At 40.9% G+C, this 21,118-nt stretch overlaps 1 protein-coding gene across 4 annotated transcripts in view; it reads right to left on the bottom strand.

Moving 5' to 3' along the window:
- The window catches only part of ULK4 (unc-51 like kinase 4), a 454,563-nt gene that overhangs the window by 10,178 nt on the left and 423,267 nt on the right, over positions 1-21,118 (bottom strand). The window lies entirely within an intron of this gene.

Genomic DNA, 21,118 nt, shown 5'->3' with positions numbered 1-21,118 from the left:
CATTAAATAGATCCCATTGCATTTTATTGCTGGTGTAGGGGGAGCCTGATCTCAGACTCCCCTTGCACATGAAGCAAGCTCCTGCAGCTGGAAGCCTCCTCAGTTGAGGAGCTCCCAGCCACAGGGTTGCCTTATGCACCCCTGGGGCTGGGGAACTGCAGCAGCCATGATCTCCCAGGCTCAAAGAGGGACAGATCGCGGCCACAATCTCCCAGGCTTGGAGAATCGCAGCTGCCTCAATCCCTAGGGCTTGGGAATGCATGAAACCCCTAGACCCTGCTACATATACAAACTGAAGCTGAATAGCAACCAGCTATAAAGTTAGTACACATTTCTGAGGTCTAACTTTATAGCTGGTTGGAGCTTTTTATTGTGCGATAGCTACTTGGCCTGTGCAACTGGTCTTAAGGTAACTGTGCAATACCTGTAATGTGTAGAGGGGGCCTTACTGTCTCTAAGGCAAGTAAAACAAGAAGGGTCTGCATCATTTCCTGTGTTGGACTAGCTGACCTTGCAGTGCTCTACTAGTTTCATCGCAGTAAGCTAGAATGACTGGTTTATTCTTTCTCCCATCTTAAGCGGTATAACTTTTGCTATTCAAGGTAACTGCAAGAAGCTGCCCATTTCCTAACATGTCAATCATGCTGGCGGGAAGGTCAAGGTTACTGTGACATGGAATGATATAATTTGTATGGCAGGCATTGAATATCTGGTAAATTGCTTAAGGAGCTCTACTATCAGTTTCCTTCTAACGCCCAGGAAAGTGTCAGAGAGATCTAGATATAGACTGCCACCTGCAAAAGTGACCAAAAACTTGGCCAGAAAGGAGAAGGAAAGGAAAGAAGTACAAACATTTAACGTTGGGTGCCTGATTAGTTAAATGACTCAGAAGTTAATGCTTGAAATCACAGATTTTAATCCTAAAATTGGCAGGGAACTACAGGCTATAAGATCTCATAGCTGGTCCTATTTAACATTGATCAGGCATACTGATTTGCCTTCAAAGTCATCTCTTTAAAGCTGCAGCAAAGCTATATTTACTGCTGCCATCATGCCTTAATTTGTGTCAACAGTGATCCTACTCCACCACAACAGTGTCACTGCATCTGTAATCAAAACATCCAAAGACAAAGAACAGGGTCCTTCTTGTACTAAATAACAAGTTTTCTTACATATTGAGTAGAAAAAAGAAAAATAACTCCCCTAAGTAAATCCATTGCCTAAGCACAAGTCAGTGATCAAGTTCTGTTTTAAGACCATTCAGCCTTTCTCCCTTTTTTGAAGCTTATGCAAGATCCCTTCATTTTACAGTTCAATCATCCATCCTTCCTTTGTTTTCCTTTAGCCAGAAAATAGCTTTGTGTTATGTGTTCTGAATTGCAGAACAGATGACAAAGGGAACAAAAACAACATAATCTTATTTAGCTTTGTTCAATCTTGCTTTAAATACCCATGCAGTAATGCCTCTATTTCTTCTCTAGGAAGCTTACACCTATCACAGCTTCCTTTCCATATCGTGATAAAAACAGTATCAAGGCAGACAACATTTCAATTTAGGCTAAACCAAAATTTGTAACACAAATTTTCAGAGGTTTCCAAGAGCTTGTGAAATACACATACTCAGTTTTTGTGCAAAACCACTTGTGAACACAAATGGTAGAATTTGCACATGCACAATCCAGTTTGCCAAATCTGCAAACAGTTTCACACATCTAATCTTGATCTATGGTGTACAGAATACTGTGTTAATCTGCCATACGGGAAATTAGTCCAGGTTACATGATACAATTGGCTTGGAGGAGAACATGTAATAACAGAAGTTGCAGGTCAATTTTGCAGAACCATGCGGGTTAACTTGAATAGCATCTGCTTGTTTTTTTGCCAGTACTATGAACTACTTACTGCCATGAGTATTAAATATTTGCCTTCCCCAAAAAACAATTTTTTATATTAACCAACCTGCTTGACAAAGCTTACTGTGCCACGAGTTGTCAAAGGCCTGCTGACACAAGATACTAGACCCTTTCAAATGTAAATGTTATGAAAAATACTGGTTATCCTCAGGAATCGCTTTGCAGCTAAAAGAATGAGGGCAAAATCTAATATCCATATAATACCGACGAGCTGACCGATTTAATTTTTAAATAACATCTATCAGTGGTGGTAGTCATAGCAATATTAGCACTGTAACAGTAATAACAAAATTATAATAGTGAATTAGTTGCCCCGTTTGGTTTTTAGATGGCTATAAATGATAATATAGCATGCATAAGGAAGACAAAGAACAGAACACTATCAAAACATGACCATTTTAAACATACTTTTAAACATTTTAATATTTTTCTTTTACCCTACATCAACCATGTGACTTGCCTTCACCAGTTATGTTTTTAAGGGTTCCTTTATGTTTCTAACAAATTGTTTAGAGATCTATTGTCACACTGATGTTTTGTTATGGTGGATTACAGCACATGTTCAATGACTTGCAATCAGTGGCTGTTCCCTTAATTAAAAAATTAAATTAAATCTCAATTTAGTTGTATATTCATTGCAATTTAATAAGAATTTCAAAAAGATTTTTCTTTATTAAGCTAATAACCACACAGCAGATTTCCTTTGTTTAACTCTGTTAGGCAAAGATGAGTAATAAAGAACATCATAATTGATATGTAAATCTAATTATTTCCTAATAGATAGAATATGTGGTCAGGTAAGTGCATTCAACATTCAGGAACACATATCAAATGAAAAAGTAACTTCAGCTTTATTATAGTATGAATACTTATTCATACTATAAGGTGTGACCTTACTGGAGTTGGACTTTTGATTTAACTAACACTTGTTTTTGTCTGATTTTCCTATTGTCTTTTTCTGAGACTCAAATCTGGGCTTGGCCCTATGCAAGAAGAGAAGATAAGGAGCTATTTTCCTTTTTTAAATTTTCTGGCTTCACAACACTGAGCTGTCTTCAATTTGTCACAACTTGTACATTTTTGATTTATGACTGACTTTGAAATCAATTAAACCGAGGGGTGAAATTTTCTCTCTCCATTTAGAAAGGAATGTGTTTTTTGCTTGCCCTGTTGAGGGTTTAAGTGAACTGGAAGTTTCTGTCTGGGTGGGAAAATTATATCCAAATGGGGAAATATAAAATGCTTTACTGGATAAGCAAATGGGGCCAACTGATCCTGAAAATTTGTATTTTGTGATTTTCTTTTTCAAAGCAAGGCCCTCAGGATCATTTTAAACTGCATCACTCAGCATTCCCTTCACAAGTATGACAAATGTCCATATACATGGATTGGTGTCTACTCATTTTCACTATCAAACACATGATTTTCACAAGTCATTAGTACAGATGCATACAAAAGAGTAAGTGCATCATTTTCCATCCATTTCTGTGCATGTACCCTGAACTTTTCTTTTTTCAGTGTGGCCTGACACTTGAGTTCCATAAAGGGATGGATTTTTTCTATGTAAAAAAAATCTGGTACAACAAAAACCATGTCATCTTTGCAGAATTCGTTGGCTCATGGTGTCTACTCTCACATTAACCTTCATGTGTTAACCTGCCTGAGAACAGCAAAAACATCAAAAAACACTTTAGCTGCATTGCCTTAGCAGCAGCTAATAGAGTGCCACCACTGCATTACTATGTCTAGCATTAGGAACATTTGCGTGTCAACTCAAGTTTCGTGATGGCCCAGTTAGCTTGCGATCAAGGCTCTACCTAACTAGAGGCAGAGATTTTTGTGGATGGGTGCTGAGCTTAAGCAATACCCAATTTATACTTTGAGCTAACGCTGGAGCAAAGACAAATCCAAAGCTTTCTTTTTTTCCTCTGTACAATAGTTGTAATATGTTTGTGGCCCTATACAATATTTATCATTACAAAGTTTCAGTAAAAGTTTTTCAGTCCTGCACTCACTACAGGCTTTACTTTAATTAAAGTGATATAAAATGTCATTCGTAATATTTACCATGTCACTCAGTGCATATGGAGCAGAGTCAGAACCACTTGATCCTGTCCCTATTTATGTATACAGATAAAATAGTCCTTTCAAAATAAATCTCTGTATACATGCATATATTTCAGGCAGGGATTTTCAAAGGTTTCTAAATGTTATCAGCTTCATCCTGCCTGGTAACGTTAGGCCTGTATAGTTTGCCTTCAGATGTGAGCTTAAGATCTTAAGTTTATATAATTATTAACTGTATTACAGTATTACCTAAAAGCCCCAATCAATTGGTGTGTTAGCACCATGCAAATATACAGTACAAATGCACAATACCAGCTCCACAACAGCTTATGAACTTAGCTTAAGTAAGTTCATTTACAAATATGGATTGAAAAAACATGCAGGGAAGAGATGGCACATGGAGGTTATGATAACAGTGATTTGAATATGGACATATGAACAACTCACTGTGGTGAAAAAGAGGCAGAGTTTTACCATGTGCCTGCTGATCCAAAGTAACGGCTCCTATATGCCGCCTTATTCTATTTTGATGAGGATGAAACTATTGTGGCTTAGCTTCCACATACCATAAGATAAGAGTGTGCACATGGGCAGTTACCACAGAGGAGCTGATATGCAATAAAGCTCTGTCCCCTTTCACTGTACAGTTAAGTTTTTTCTATGTGAATAGCCTATGTGTAGTCAATACTTGGAAATGCAGAGCTACGCATTCAGCCCTTTGTACTGCATCTGTAGAGTATAAAAGGACCATAAAACTTCCAGAACTGGGCAACTTTGGATTATGCCTAGTGAATCTGTAGATGCCTTGGAGTCAGCATAACCTGTTATACCTGCCCTGCCTGGCCTCCCCACACTGTTACACTGTGTTCAGCAATAGCTAACAAGGACAATAGCTCCTTGGCAGCTGTTACTGCAGGCACAAACTAAAGCATTCCTCCTCTTTTTAAGTCCTACCAGCGTCGAAGTCCACAACAGCCTCTCACAGCTCTACGAATTAAGGGCAACAGAGATGATGTCTAATATTAACACATATCTCTACTGATAGTCTATTTATCAACAGATATTGCTTTAATAGATATTTCATTATTTTCTCTATCTCTATCATTCTTACTATAGCCTTCAAAAAAAAATAAAAAAATCGGCAGCCTCAGTTTACCTAAAACAGTGAGAAAACACAACTTTGCAGTGATACCTGTAAAATGACAGTAGAGACACTGAGAACTGATAGAGGTCTACAGAGGGGACATTCACAGATATGCTCAATTAGTGTTTATTTAAAAAATAATCATCACTATTCTTACGATCTTGTACAACTGTACAAAGGAACGGGACACAGTGGAAGCACTCTTACAAATAGGGCTCACAAATGTACGCCTTGGTGACACAAAATATGAGAGATCATTCTGAAATGGTACAATTATATCTGATGCATTGCAATTGTATTTTCCTGCTACTCTTTTTACAGCAAAAGCTTCAGCTGGCAAGCGAGACGTGTGGGAAGAGCAAAGCAGGTTTAACAAGTTTCGTCTACGCTGCTAACTGCCAGCTCAACTGAACAGGTCTGGGCAAGGCTGATGGACCTTAAAAACAAGTAAGGAAAGTTACAAAAGTCTGAGTGTTCCAGGTGTTCTCTGGCACACGTCTTTGTAGAGGTGTATTTCACACATGCAGATTACAAGGACTTCATGGCCTTCAGATCTTGTAAGTACTTGTAAAGACAAGCAGGTATCTGCAATGATAAACCTACATCAGACGACTTGGATTCAAGAGCTCATGTGTCTTTTTTGTTCTTTATGGGAGACATACTTGCCCAATGAAGTCAAGGGCATACTCCTTTTGACCTCAGTGGGACCAAGATTTCATTCTACTTTTCCTTGTTTGCATTTACATGCATATGCTTGTGGACATCTTTCTTATGAGCTGAATGCAATTTTCAGCGCTAATTTGCAAAGGTAGCAGCCTCCTAATGTTCCAGTTGTCAAAGAAGCCTCAGGGTTTGTGGTGGTAAGTGCTACACCTCACCTGTGGTTGCTATCAGACCTCAGATATCTTTCTGCACCCTCCAGATTGAAGGTATCCTCTCCTTGGCATGTATAAACACACACTCAGGAGAACTCCATGGCTACTGTGTATCTTGTAAAGTTCCAGGATTTTTACCTGTAAGGGTCTTTTGCTGAAGTATTAAAGACCATTTACAAAGCTTCAGAGTAATTACTGAGCAAAAGAAAAATATCAGGAGTGCTCTCTCCTGATAATTCTCACTACTCTCTTTTGGAAAGTACAAACGTCTTTATTATCCAGAAAATATCCATTATTATGGCAGTTTCTGTCCACTATAACTAGTGAGTTAAAAGTGTCTGATTGAATATAGTTGGTTAGGGAAATCTTTTTATGTCCAATCTAACCAACTGTCCATAGCAACTGCATCCTGTACAAGTGAACTGCAGTTAATTAACTGGCAAAGAGAGTCTGACATTTCCTGCTTTTGAGAAGAAATGTATGGTATAACAGACAATCTTGAAGGGGTTACAGGTGATTCTCAAACAGTGTTTCAGACTTCTGCTCTGTGCATGTGTGCAGTTGTATGTGAGTACACACACACCCCACCCCATATCCAAGAGCAATATCACAGTGAAAGGCAAATCCTTGGCACCCCACTTCTCCGTGATCATATATACAAACTAAATTTCAACAATCACCTCCTGGCTGATGATTAACAAATGTACCTCTCTCTCAGAATTGTTTCTTTTGGTCTGAAAAGTAACCTTTGCCTGCCTGCCTTTCTTTCTTACCCATATCGGGCGGCTGAGAAGGGCCCCATCTGCCTGGCCAACTTCTTACTGGGTCAGGCCTAGTTGGCCATCCTCAAGAGCCACCGAAACCGGCTTGCCGGGACCAGCTCAGATGATGCCCTGCGGCTTTTCCACCTCCTGGTGCAGGCGCGCCTCTTGCTGGAGTTTGAGTGTGCTGTGCTCCAGCGGGCAGTGCCCGCCTTTGAGACACGCTGGGCCCTTGAGGGAGCACTGTGCCATGTGGAGGACGGCTGTCTCAAATACACGCTCTGATGTCATGACCGGTCTGGGCGACCGGGCTGGCTCGGAGTCGGACTACGATTTCGTAGCCCTCACCAGGCTGCTTTTTTGCTTTCTTTTTGTGTGGGAAGTTGAAGGTTTTTGTTGTGTGTATGACTGGATGGAGCAGGGTATGAATTGTTCATCTATAGTTATGACCGTGTGGCCGGCACTCCGACCACATAACTAGCAAGTAAGGCACGACGTGGCATGTAGCAAGGATGTCTGTCACGGTGTGATGTGTTGAATGCAATGATATGGTATTCTTGGTTTGATAGTAATTTGTTTGTTTTTTTGCTTTGTAAGCACCCACCTTTTTTGTATCCCTGAACCCCTGAATAAAGTAGTTAAAAAGTCAGAAGTCTTTCTTTCTTTGAGATTGGTGCACGGCATCCTGGCCACTGGCACCTTTGTGTGCCACCTGGACCTGGTGGCCTCGGCGGCCTGCCCCTTCTGCCCAGGGATGCTGGAAGAGGACATTTTCCATGCCTTCCTTGTCTGCCCCCGACTGCAGCCGCTCTTTGCCGCCCTCGGGGCGCTGCTTTGGGCACTGGGCCGGGACTTCTCGGAGGAAACCTACATCCACTCTGTCCCATACCGGGCAGCTGAGCGGGCCGCAGTCAGCCTGACCAACTTCCTGGTGGGCCAGGCCAAGATGGCCGCCCTGAAGAGCCGGTGAAACTGGCTCGCTGGGGCCGGGATGCACAACGCCCTGCAGCTTTTCCGCCCGCTCATGCGGTCCTGCCTCTCTCCTGAATTCAAGTATGGGGTCCTCCGGTGGACGGTGTCCACCTCTGAGGAACGCTGGGTCGTTGACGGGGCACTGTGCTGAGTCGAGGCGGGACGCCTGCTCCTTGCCCTGTGACACCACCAGCTCCGCAAGGTGCAGAGGCGCACCCAGCGAGCTGAGACCTTGGACTTTGTCCAGGCAGGCCGACCCCTGATGTCCTGAGGCCCCCCTGGGTATGCCCCCTGGCAAGAACTGTATATATGTATATATGTAAATACTTCTTTTCTTCTTTGTGGGTTTTGTTGTTTGTTTGTTTTGTTTTTTGTTTTTGTTTTTGTCTAAAGTGTGCGGGCAGGCCTTGCAGGCCATGAGCCCAGGCCTTGTCCTCGAGGCCCAGATCCTCAGACCAAACTGTACATAATTTCTATTGCCCACCATTTGTCACCCTTCCCAGAATAAACATCTCTTAAAAGTCAAAGTCTTTCTTTCTTTCTTTCATCTCCAGTAGCTGTCCAGACTTCACCTTAAGCTAAACATGGCCTATAAACAACAATTAGTGTCTTTTCACACAATTTTTCTGTACCCTCCAAGAGCAAGGCAGTGGTTAATAACATGAACAATAGTCTCCAATTCTTTAAAACTAAACCATTGCAGGGGAAACATATATAAAATAAATAAAACAGACTATGCACATGTAGCTTTTCCCTATGTCTCATCTTCCCCTGGATATGGAACAACCCACTTCTTTTCACTTCTGTACAGAAACTATAAAACATGTCAGCCAGCACTTCATGTCCTGAGAAGCATTAACCTCCCCTTCCCCTCCCCCACCCAAAAAACCCCAAACCCAAATCTCTTTAATGTTCTTTTGATCTCCAAGAGCCACAATTTTGAAGGTATTTAGATGCCTAAAGATGCTGGCAGGCACCTACTGAGTTTTTCAAGAGTGCCTATGCTCCTAACTTTTTGTGATTTTAATGGATATTATTGTGTTTTTGAAAAATGCCTATGTACCTACCTACTACTTTTGGCACTTACATCTCTTTAAAATCAGGCATTCATTTCTGGGAACAAGCTACATCCTCCTTGGAGACAGGGTCCTTGAAACTAACAGCTTTCCTCCTTTTCAACTGTTTCACCTAGACCTATTGTGTTACTCTTCCTAAATCCCTGGAAACTATTACGACAAGTTATGCAGGAAATTCTATTAACCCAACACAGCTATAGAGTAATTTTCTTTCACTGACCATGACACAACAGCCATACTATTATTACATTGTGAGAATTCATACACTTCCATGGTCTATCATAATGCCACCACTGTATTTCTCGCTCATACCTATAGCCAGGGTGTTATCTAGAACACAGCCTTCTCTTTAGATGTAACCCATATCTGTATCATTTTATCTTTTCCTGAATTAGCCCTGTAAAATGTGCCTGTCCTCTCCTGCCCCCCACTAAATTGTTCATTCAGGACCTCACAATCTCATGTCTCACCTACTGCAATCAGCTCATCATTGGTCTCACTGCTTTGTCTCCTGTATAGCCATTCACACAGCTGCTGCAAAGAGAACAGCTTCACCTCACAGATCTGACCATGTTAACTTGCATCAAACACAAATTCTTCCCTTTTAGGACTGTTCATGGCTTATCCCTGCTCTACGTAATATCTTTGATACAACATTAATATTGCACCTTGCATCTACTATGGCAGTGATGTCCATCTTCATGGCCCATGTCAATATGTTTTCAAATAAGATGTACTTTCTTCCATGTTGCCCCTAACACTAAGAAGGAAACATCACAAAGCTACATCAATTTCATGTTTTAAATCCCTTCTCAAAACTCCTTTGCTGTAATACCTATAAACACTGACAGCGGTTAGGCAGCTGAAATGCCCGTCTTGTATACTTAAGACTTAGTTCTTTAGTCTGGAGACAGACTTTTTCTTGTGCGCCTGCACAATGCCTAGCCCAGGAGAACCCTGCTCTGTGACTAGCATCCAGCAGTGCTACCACAGTACAAATTAATACGTAAAGAAATAACAGCATTCACCAGAACTACACAACTGCTACAATTATTGCTTATTTCCAGTGGGGGAAAATATGGTTGCAACTGCATTTTACTCAGTAGTAACGGTTGGAAAAATGCTGACTTTTTAAATAGTGATCAGTGGACAGCAAAAACATGAAAGTGACCAAGTGATCAGAATTGAAACCCCCTCCTCTCCCCCCCCATTTGAATACCTAAGGACATCAGCCTCAAGGACGACATTCCTGTTGCACAGCAGAGACCCAGGTGTATCTCTATAACTGCAGGGCAGTTGCTGTTTGCCAAGGAATCTGATGTTTCCAATGAAAACCATCTCCAGCTTGGTATTTCCATTTCTCTCATTTTTAAATGTTTATTTAGCAGCCATGATAATGAAGGACACTGCTGGGTTTAGCAGGACACAGTGCAAGTAGATGCTGTCCAAGCTTTCCTGAAATGGATCTGCCAGTGCATTTTAAGCCTGCCCTGATGCACAGAATCCTTAGCCTTTCTTGAGCAGAGTACTAATCTGGTGCAGCATGTGTGGTAATTTTGTGCTACTGATTAAAGTTCACTACAGATAAAGAAAAATCAGAAAGCTTATTTTCATGTGGGTTTGAATCCAGGACTCCAGAAATACAACTGTATGCAGTATTTTGACTTACTATATTAGGTTTGCCATCCAGCAGAGGACAAAGACAATGGGATGTGTTAAGAATTAAAGAGGATTATGAAAAATACATATTCAAAGTATAAAAAGAGCAATAACATCTTGTTAAAAAATTACTGTGGGCTCTGATTTTGAGGCGAAATATGACAGCATTATACATGTTTCTCTTACTAGGTTCTATAGGAAATAGATGTAAATTCCCCCATTTCCAAGGGCACATCAAACTTGGAAATGGAGCCCTTGAGGTTTTCACTGAGTATCAAATATGGATAAGAGTCCTTCAAGGATTTTGTTAAAAGGACAGAACTTCGGTCTAAAGACTCTTTTTTATTTAACATCTATATTTGGGCTCCATGTAAAAGCAGCTAAATATGTAAATGACTGAAGAGGGATATAAAGTCTCTAAAATACCAATTTCTGTGGAAAATTATGTTTTATGTAATGGGCCAATTTCCATAAAATTGTAAAAACTGTCATAAAAACAAATGGAGTCCTGAAATCTACTCTTGCTTATTGTCATGTGGCAGATGGCTCTTACTGCCTGGCAAAGAATAAATAGGTAGTCAGTTGGTCTTGACTGACCTTTGAGAGAACCATTTTGGTTAATTCACATTTCCTCTAATGAGCCTGGTTGCATTTAGGTACCTTTACAGCAGCCAGTCAGTCATGCATGCACAATTACAGAGAAGAGGTCAAAAGGAAGTAATAGTGATGGGCACAACAAATGACACAGCAAGGCAAGCTCAACAGAACCGCACCATGTAAAATTACAGTGCACTGAAACACCGAATGAACATGGCAGTCCTTTTGTTCCCACAGCAGCACTGAATTAGGGCAAGAACTGCTGCACAACAAAAACAATTGTGATCATTGTAGAGATTTGCATTGACTTGAAATTATGAATCAAATGTAAACAAGATATCAGGTTCCAGAATCAGACAGACAGTCTCACTGTGCCACCAGGAGGGAAACATTTGTTCACATGGAAAGAAAGCATATTTCTCATCGCTAACAACGCTGTTTTGTGGACCAGCTCCCATATTTACTCACAATCACACCAGGCTCCCATTATTCAAAAGCCAGAACAGTGCCAGTTCCTCAAGGGGTGCTGGAAAGTGAATGTATTCTGAACAAATGGGGAAAGAAAGGCAACCTCTACTGGAACATCAACTTACAATACTCCAGCAGTAGAAATAAAGCCTGGTCTTTACTTTCTTTTCTCCTTTCTGAAACCAGGATAAAGTGCCTCTGATTTGATTTTTCCAGGAACCTAAATTAACATCACCCATTAGACTTCATTGAATCCTTTACTGTCAATAGACTTTGGTAAACAAACAACAACAAAAATGGCAGCCAGATAGGCAGAAATGCATACATTTTTAGCAATCGACTACCTATTTAAATAAACAAACTCTGCCTAATCAGAATACTTGACGTAACATGGACAAAAAAAAGAATAGGGCAATGGGCTGGGTTTCAAACGCATTGCTAAAGCTTCATCTTAATCATTCATGCCCCCACCATTAACACCCACACCCAATATTAGTACTTTGCACAATATTTGGTGAATATATTTTGTGAAGAGGTCTCACCACATGTGAGTTCTCACACCATCTCTCACTCAAAAGGCAGGGCAGGGATGCATCTGATGAAGAAGGCTGTTGCCTCCAAATGCTTATGTACTACATTTCCAAATGAGTTAGTCTCTAAGGTGCCACCCTGCCTTACCTTCTACCTGAATTCAGACTAATGCAGCTAACTCTCTCCTTCACTCAAGGTCACTTTGACATTTCCATATCATCATTACAGCATTCCACGTGGCACATCTCATTTCTGTGCCTTGCTGTTGTAGTGACATCCAGCAAATATCAATGTTATGATTCCACTACCATTCTCCCTCCACTCACTCCCTGCCAATCCACAAACATGCACTTGCTCAATTTTATCACAGTTCCAATTGGTGATTGACAAGAACAGACTCATGAGTGGCTTTTCTATGCTTTTATCAGTTAGCTGAGTTCCAGGTCCTGGCAGTTCTCAGTGTGACACAGAGACCCCTGCAGCCATCCCCAACATAATGCCATTTTACCATACTTTATAATCATATTCAAGACACAAATGACTGTAAACACTGCAGCTTCTTTGCTGCAACTGCAAAAACAAAAGGACTCCAAGACAAGGTTAAATGATTTACAAGAACTCACAATAAAAAGAAATAATATAAATCATCCTCTTTTCTTTACATAACCAGTAATGAGCACAATATAGTCATCTTCATTCTTTCTTATCACCTGCCACTTCTAACATATACAAGCAGGGCTCTTATTGTCATGGGGAGAAAGAAAGGTCAGGGCTTCCAACCCTGCATTCCTCTGTCAACCAGCAGAAGAAAAAGATATAAGGACTACAGAAACCAAAGTGATAGTGCTTCCCAGTGACAAGAATGGCAATGGGCTGTGTACTGTTAATAACATAAGGCTTGGAAGAGTGAAGCTTCACTTTGTTTAAAGAGAAAGCCTGATATTTCATATGGGTGGCATGCAGAGAAGGGCACCTTACTACAGCTCCAAATAACCTGAGGCAGCTGGAGCATATGTGTTATTGCATAATTAATGGGGCCAGAAAGACAAATTCCTCATAATGCCACAAGCCCATTGACTGCTACAGAGGGACAAGGCAAGAAAGAATATCTTTATGGTGTCAGGAAACAACGGTAGACTACACAGTGGACACATCTAGTGCAACACAATAAACTCTGGTGCAGTTTGTGCTGGAGTTTATTGCTCCCAGGCACAACATTTACACCTGTGCCTGGGACTGGACAGGTGGAGCCCTAACTGGCAGGGTCCCAGGGGGCAGCCTGCTAGTCTGGAGCTGCTTCCCCTGGTTCAATGTGTTGTATAGGGTTTGGCTGGGGCACAAGTGTGCTACAGTGCAAGGCTAGTTGGCAGGAAGCCCTGTACTGTAGCACCCTCGTGCCTCAGGCAGCCCCATCACTGTCTACACATGCGCTGCAGCGAAGTAAATAACTCTGCCATAGGATAGTACTCATGTCAGGCAATACTAACCTATGGCAGAGTTAATTAGTTTACTCTGGCCTAATAGCTCCATACGTGTAGACAGTGAAGCTTTACTGCAGAGTAAATTAGGCAACTTGGCAGTAAAGAGTCTTGTGTAGATACCCCCAGTTGCTATTTAAACTGTTCTTCCTATCCATGTAGTGTAGCATAAGGTAACTGTCTTATTATGCACAGCTCGGCAAAATTGAGCTAAATTATGATACATGGTTTTGAGGCAAATTATTTTCATAATTTGATTGCTGTCATCATCTTAAGCAAAAAATGCTATAATCAGAGACAAATGTAGCTGGCACATGTACTTTCAGAGCATCCCAACTTTCACAAAGCTTACTATAATTATTTTTGATTAGATGTCATCCAGTTCTAATCTAAGTAAATATATACAATTTTTTTCTCAGTGAAAAGGGATTGAGTTACAGAGAAGGGAAGCTCAAAAGACAAGACTTTTAAGGCAGAAATTGTCCCACAATAAGAGGAAATACTGTCTTTAGATAATCATGTTATCTGCAGAAGTTCCTAGGACAATGCAGAAAAACCTCTATATACAAGGTTAATGTTTGAGTTGGATAAGAAAATCTTCTCAGGAAGACAGCCTATATTTCCCTTTCTCCTTTCCCACTTGGTAGCTTTGATGACACAAAATAAATTGTTCTGTATGCCTTTGTTTTAATGATCATCATGGAAAAACAACCTATAGGTCAATGTCTAGCAAGAAAGATTTAGAGGATTAATTACTGTTATGCAAAAGTATGGGCAAATTTAACACAGAAAGCCTTCTAAAATATGAGTCCAGCTGCTGTATCTGTCATGTTAGCTGGCTTTGTATTCTACTGTTTATTTGTATCTGAAATGTTTGCTGAGACAAGTTAATCACGTAATTCAAATTTGACACAAGTCTAGCTTTAGATAGTAAATTATCCTTTGGTACTTTTGCTTGGTTATCTTTGAGAAAGTTTGACTCAAAATGCATATTACTTTCATATAGATTGAGGAACAGAAATACTTACTTTGTGCAAATGTGGGATTTTGCTTTGTATTTTGTGGGGCAATTTATGATTCATAAAAGAAAGGGACATATATGATAGGCATAATCCAGTGGTAATGCAGGTAAGACCTGTGGCAAATTTCTCCTACATGGGCTCAGTGAGCTTTACTCCTAACTTAAAACACTGCTGCTACTCCAGTCTTAGGTTCCAACTGAACAGAGGTAAAAAGTCAGACTTAATCATGTACAAAAGTAGAGTGTGATGACACCAGCAGCATCACTTTTGGATGCGACTCTGTCAAGATGTGAATGATGTGCTTTTTTCAATTTAGTTTTGATTGATAGAAAATAAATACAAACTACATTTATAGCATGGGAAATAGCCAGTTAGAAGTTCATACTAATGCCAAAGGCCAACAAGGTTCTTTGGGCGAATCTGATATCTTTTATTAGACCAACTTAAAAAGTTGGAAAACAATTATTAAGGGTTCAAAAATCCTTCGTTGGGCTAAAGAAGTTTCTATAGTTGGTGAGCGCTCTTTCTGGATGGAATGAAAAGTAAAGCAGCCAGAGGCTGGGCTGGTATGCATACAAGACAGGTAGTCAGTGAAAATGTAGATTGAGGAGTCAATGGGTGAGAGAGAGGCTGGGGAGGTCAGGGAAAGAGAGAGAAGGGGGATGAATAGTGGAAAGATACCTGGGGAGTCAGATGTCAGGCAAGTTATAATGTGTCATAAATCCAATGTCTATATTTAGTCCATGCTTTTTAGTATCCAGGAGGTTGATGAAGTGGAGTTTGTAGGCTCGTCTCTGGGAAGTGTTGTGTAAGTTTCCGTTGAGGATCAGGACTGAGATATTGGAGAGAGAGTGGTTTTCTTGGGAGAAATGTGCCCCCACAGGTAATTGGGTATTCTTGCCTTTGATAGATTTCCAGTGTGCATTCACTCTGGTGCGCAGTTGTTGTTTGGTCTCTCCTACGTATTTTCCCTCAGGGCATTTGGTGCATTGGATGAGATATATTACATTTCTGGAGGTGCAGCTGTGAGATCCAGGAATGCTGATGGCTCTGTTGTGTGGTGTAGTAATTGTAGGGGTGGTGGAAATGTGTTGGCAGGTTTTGCATTTCTTGTCATGGCATGGTCTGGATCATTTTGGTGTGTTCTGGGCTTGAGGAAGTCTGGTGATGAGGTTTGTGAGGTTCGGTGCTTGTTTGAAGGCTAGGATGGGTGGCTCTGGGAAGATCTTTTTAAGAATAGGGTCTCTTTCTAGTATGGGTTGCAATTGTTTGAGGATTTTCTGTACGGGTTGGAGGGAGATGATATGTCATAACCAGCGGTGTGCGATTTGTGTGTGGGGGGGAGGGGTTTCTTCTGTACTGCAGCAGTTCTTCCTGTGGTATGCGGGTGGCTCTTTCAAATGTGCGATCTCTCTCTCTGGAGGAGTGTCCTTGTTGGGTGAAAGCCTTACTAGAAAGAGACCCTATTCTTAAAAAGATCTTCCCAGAGCCACCCATCCTAGCCTTCAAACAAACACCAAACCTCGCTAATCTGGATCTTATAGCTGCACCTCCAGAAACGTAATATATCTCATCCAATGCACCAAATGCCCAGATGAAAAATACGTAGCAGATTTACCCAGCGAACCTTGTCTGCCTATGTTCTTAGATGAGCACAGCTGCAACCTATACACCTGTGTACTAATGCCAAATAAACTATTTTAATATACTGTTTTCCCCCCTCTTGTAGGCTTCAGAATAAATCACTTATAAAAAGACATTTTTGTTGAGATGTAGCTAATTACATCAGTGGTTTGTATTCATTATTACACAACTATTATGAACAGGGCGTTCCCACAAAACAGAAGTTGCAATTTAGGCACTTAGCCTGATTATGTTAGTAATTTAAATACTAACATGGGAAATGAGACCAGGAGGACATCAGTTCTAATGAGACCAGGAGGACACCACTTTTAAAGCTTTTCATTCTTTATTCTTAGGAAACCCTCTAAATTGTAGAGATACGAAACAAAACATTTTGGACCCAGGACAAATATTTAAGGCTCAGCTATATAAAGGCTTCATTTTTGTTCCTTATATCTATGTTAGGGGCTGCCAATTTTATATCTTTGCCCTCTGTGACAAAGTAATTGTGTCATGATGATTATCGTATCAGAGCATGGAGTTAATATATCACCGCTGCACCTGACAATGGCTGATAAAACAATGGAGGGGTGTAATTCCTGGTAACACTTCTCATTAGAGATGCAATAATATTAGTCCATTACTATTTAAGAGTTCACACTGGCAAACTGAGCAGTTGTCTACAAATACCCAGGCAAGATGACTGGGCACCTCCATGTTGTCCTCTCCTACCTCGTGAAGGAAGTAAGTGGGATGGTAACATTCATATTTTTAACAAGACTCTTGATGCTTTGTTGTCTGATTTTTAAACTGCAGTTTAAAAGAGTTCTGATATTTTACCAAGCCTGTGATCCTTTCCCTTAGTGTTAAGGTTCCTAGAAATATCTTTATGACAGATTAAAAACGGTTTTGTACTTTAAAGGATAGCTTTACAATGCCATTTCAAGTGTTCAAATCAATCAAAGTTGGCTATGATTTCATTTTGTAGCCATTAATCTAATTTTACCTAGCATTTGGATTATTTTCTGGCATATTATCAGACATGCAGAAACAAAATCTAACATATCTAGATCTGACTTGAAAGAATACCAGTGTGATCAAAGTCTCTAGTTCACCTGTTTTTATAGCAGAACTAACTAGTGGGAAAAGTCTTATCTTCTAAGAGAGGTACTCAGGATCAACTGCTTTCAAAGATTTGAAAAAAACATTGGGATTATGCTCCTAAAACAGCACCAAGGGAACTGGGTGGATCAACAGACTGATAATGAGAATCTGAATCTTTCAATTCTAAATTGCTGATTTACACTGAGCCCAAGATGACAGCAACCACAAGTAATCACCACCTGATGGCCATTTGATGGCCTGTTTGAGAGCAGCTGACAGTCTTACTCCAGTAGTTGGCAGACATGAATGTTGACAGTACAAAACCATTAACACAATCTGAACTCTCAGCAGTAAATAAAAATGAAAAACTGAACATGAAACTTGAACTACCATCTTGCCAATAGAAACAATCCTTTAGATCACAGCTCTGGCACCTTGGAAGGCAGAGGAGGACAGGAAGAGTGATTTAAAACACCACCACTCATGTTGTGTCTGTTCTGTCCAACCTGCTTAAAGGAAGTATTTTAGTTTAATGCTTGTCGACCACACAGGAGACCTGGGTTCGATTCCCAGACACTTATACAACTACAGCCTTGGAGGCACCAAACATTTGGACTCAGTCTGGTCCTTGGATTCTGTCTGTGGCCTCAGGGAGGATGCAAGGTCTGGGCAGCTTCTGCTCCTCCAAAAATTCCTGCCCAGGCACATACATTGAAGGTCTGGGTGGCCCTCATGCATATACCACAATCCAAGAGGATCGATGGTTGCAACCAAAAATAAGCATATTGGCAAATAATAATAGTCTAATGCTGCCAGACAACCTCCTTATCTCAGATTGAAAAAGATACCTTAAAGGCTCTCTAGAATTTGTATCCTTGGAAAATACTTAAAAAACATAACCTCATATTTCACTTACGTTTCATTAGAAGTTACTTTATATGACGGGGAATAAGATGGGGAAGCCATATCCCCTCAAAAAACTATTCTGAGGGGGAAACCTAGCTAGCCTCTTTAGTTTAACAGCTATATGTTTGCTTCTCCCCAATATTTCTTCTAAAGACTGTGCCCCACTCTACATGTTATATGTATTATGAAATTAACTGCTTAATTGTGCAATTCATTTAGATCGGCTACATGTGCAAAGTAACTACCATGACATAAAAAGGTCCAACCAGCTATAATGGAAAATAACTTTATAGCTGGTTGCTATTCAGCTTTAATTTGTACACATAGCAGGGTCTCCCCCTGCAGCTGGGAACCCCGTCAGCTGGCGGGGCTCCCAGCCACAGGGGTGCACCATGCACAGCCAGGGAGCCCTGCAGCTGAAAGGACTCTAAGCTGAAGCAGTGCTCCACGGCAACACCCTGGCAGCACCTCCCTCTCCTTGAACTCTCAATCCTGGCAGCACACCATGGCCCTGTCAGCTATGGGACTCACAGCTATGGGAGCCTGATACTTGGAATTATATGATCTGATGCTGGATCCCACAATCACGCCTCCTGCTATGCACATGTGGCATGGCAGGAGGCACAATTGTCTGGATCATGCATCAGATCCTCTCATGTCTTTACCTGAATGTCTAGAGGGGCCATGAATACCCCACAATCCTCTACCATCAACAAAGATTCTTTTCTGAGGATTATACTATGTTATCTCATGATTACTCAGCAGCCAACTTTTATGCTAAAATTCTAACTATTATCCCTTTTTACAAATACAATGACCCAAGATTTATCCCTTCCAGTTTCCTTCCTACCACATAACTAAGGACATGACCCCCTAAAAAAAAAAGCATCTAACCCAGATGATAATTATTCCATCCAATTTAAGCTATAAAGTAAACTTCTCAAGCAGCTATTGATGCGGTTTCCCAGAAACCTACTTTTAATTCTGCTCTTTTAGTATATGGTGTGCTTGTGTATTCTACTTACTACACCTTAGTTCAGCAATCCTGCACTCCATAAAGTTCCCCTTCCAGATGCACTACCGAGCTGTGCAGTGGAAGGTAACAAAGTGAAGACCCACAAAACTGCAGCAACAGGCAGCTTCAAAAGCCAGCAATGAAACTCTGACATGGAGAATTTATGTAGGTAGGAGCAAACTGCCTGTCAATAATGACAGGGGGTGGTGCAGACAGGCAGGGGTGGAGCCCCATGTCCACACCCACCCTCATCTGGGACTTTTCCCCTCCGCCCCCACCACTTGGGGTTCAGCCCCATTCCCCCTACCCTGTGGTGTCAGGCCCAGGCCCACTCCCCCCTCACCCCTGTCAGGTCAAGCCCAAGCCTGTTCCTCCTTTCTCCGCCCCCCATTGGGCTTAGGCCCCAGGACCCAGGGCCGATCCCCACCCCCACTCCCACTGCTTGGGGTCCAGGCCCACTCCACCCGCTACCACCTCCAAGAAGCGTGGGGGGGGGGGTGGAACCAGCACCACTGACCTTACATCCCCACACCGTCGCTGCTGCCTCCAGGGCCGCACCCCCTGTTCTGTCTCCACCGTCATGGGCCACCGCCTCCTGTCTGGAACACTCTTGGAGCACTCTGATCGGTTGTTTCAGACAACTAACCAGAGTGCGAATAAAGCATTACAGACAGACTAAGGCTTTTATAATGTAAGAATCCTAGGGGAATATTTTGAATCCATAGAGTACCCACCCACCACCACATAATTTCATTAAGGAAAGAATCTAGCACAAAAATGCAAGATTTTTAGACAACTTCCCCATATATTTGTTGCACTTAGATTGTACGCAAGAATATAATTAGCATCTATCTGGATTTGGACTCTGAGAACAAGCTGAGAACTTTGATTCTGGCCAAAATGAAAGTACCACAAGGAAGCACATTTTCAAATTATAAATTAGTACAAATGTTTTTAATGTTCAAGAAGTGAGAAGATAACTTAGCATGTGTGGACTGTGGGAGCTGGCTGTAAGCATACTCAGAGCCATGAGGATTTTTTCTTTTTTCGATGAACTGTACAAGCTTCTCATGAAGATATGAAATAAACAGAATAATTTTAACATCATCTCTGTATTTGCCCTTCATAAACAATAATAAATAGCAGGGAGTGGAAATTAACACGCATGCTGGAGATAAAACTGTGATGTCACAGCTTTTCTGTTACCAGTAAGAATCTTGAATTCAAAATAAAAAATATGAAAGAACAAAAAGACTAAATTTGATTAGAAAGGTTTTTAAAGCATCTCTAAAAATATAACCAGAATGCTTGTAAGAACAGCAGCTTATATTTAAGAGCCAGGTAATTAGCATAATTAAAAGGCATTGATAATTTATGTAATGCAGGTGAAAGAGTAGAAATATCACACCATAGTAATTAGCCAAACTGGTCTGTCAACTATATTTTAATTGAACTAAAATGCTTCAGATAAGTCAATGTCATTTACAACTGTACATATTACTCTGGAGATCAGATTTTAAAACTAAAAATTGAGTTGCCTTTCTACATATCTAACTCTTAAGTTATTTGACTACATATGGCATGATGTAGGCAGGGATGCTATACCCAAAAATAATCTGCAAGGAAAAAGAGAGGGTAAATTGCCCTCAGTGATAATCATTGAGGGCAGTGGCAAAAAGGCATTAAGTTTGGAAACATGTCAAATGCATAATTAGGTTTTGGAAACATCAGTTCAGATATTGAGGAGCAGATATATAGTAAGTGGCCAAGGCCTTGGTGACTAGTAAAACTAATGGAGGAGACTGTTGTAAGAATGTGGTAGGATCTGGCAACTGGGGACAGTCCCAAGAGAGTGAAAAAGTTTGGCAGTTTGGGGAAGACCAAGTCATTTTCCCAGAGACACATGG

Source organism: Crocodylus siamensis, chromosome 5 (assembly GCF_052110815.1).
Source record: "Crocodylus siamensis isolate JL-2025a chromosome 5, ASM5211081v1, whole genome shotgun sequence".
NCBI lineage: Eukaryota > Metazoa > Chordata > Crocodylia > Crocodylidae > Crocodylus > Crocodylus siamensis.
The sequence above is the reverse complement of the archived record's forward strand: the minus strand, read 5'-3'. Positions and strand labels throughout refer to the sequence as shown.